The sequence below is a fragment of the Solanum pennellii genome, chromosome 10 (assembly GCF_001406875.1).
Source record: "Solanum pennellii chromosome 10, SPENNV200".
NCBI classification, from domain to species: domain Eukaryota; kingdom Viridiplantae; phylum Streptophyta; class Magnoliopsida; order Solanales; family Solanaceae; genus Solanum; species Solanum pennellii.
The window spans coordinates 7,414,210-7,415,392 of record NC_028646.1 but is presented as its reverse complement, the minus strand read 5'-3'; positions in this window follow the sequence as shown (position 1 = coordinate 7,415,392).

Genomic DNA, 1,183 nt, shown 5'->3' with positions numbered 1-1,183 from the left:
TATATATATATATATATACTCTACTAAACTAGAAATTGTATATTAATAAATTGACCATTTAAGGAAGTCAAAAAGTAAAAAAGAAAATTATTAGTATTATGAAAATTAAAAATTAAGATAAATCCGTAAGTACACTGCATTGATATTATAACTATATTATAATTAATAATTGATTTGTCTTAATTTAAAATATAATGATTTAACTTAACTTAAAAAGTAATGATTTGACCTAACTTAAAAAGGAAAAAGGACTGCAAATTTTGAAAATAAAAAAAGAAATACAATATTTGAAAAATATGAGAATCTTACTGCAAACAAAAATTAATTTGCACAAAACAACAAATTTCACACTCTTGATTGAAATTTGCACAAAATAATGAATTTCAGCACATATAAATATCTTACTGCATAAAATTCTTTAATTTTCGAATAAAGATAGATAAACATTATTCATTTGAGTTTTCTGAATCTTCTACGTTTTCATTTTCGTCTTCATTTTCAGAATCATCTAAATCTTCCTCATTTTGATAGTAACTGCATGTACCATATCTAGTTGATTTTTGTGGCCCGGATATTTTTCGAGGGAGGTTTTCTCAATAAAAAATTAAATTTTGTGAAGTTTCATAATTAAACTGTGGATTATGGGACAGGATCACCTCTAAACCAATATAATGTAAAACAATTAAATAAATATGCACAAAAATTAAGAAAATATTATAAAATTTCAATTAAAATTATCGTACTTACATTTGAAAAATTCAACCTCCCACCAAATGGAGAATTATGCAATGAATACTCACACATAGCATGTTGAATACAATACTGGATCTACTAGATTGCGCAAAATCAGATATCAAAATATTTGGAGTTACAAAATCAACTGTTTCACACTTTAAAAATTATCATTAGTGTTAGAGGATCCTGCATAAAAGTCAAACGTGGGATAATAAGGCTCGGGAGTAGCCACCAAATGTATGTTATTATCAACCAAATTATTTTCATCAATCAAATAATTCTCCACGCGATTTCGACCATGACCTTTATCAGAGCTCCTTCTACCTCGACGTGCACCATCTCTAGGTGTTTTTTTTTGCGATCGACGAGATGCTTGTTCTTGTGGCGGTTCCTCGTATTGAGTGGGAGATTCTAATCAGGATCAAAGCTCAATTGCATTTCCTGGGGG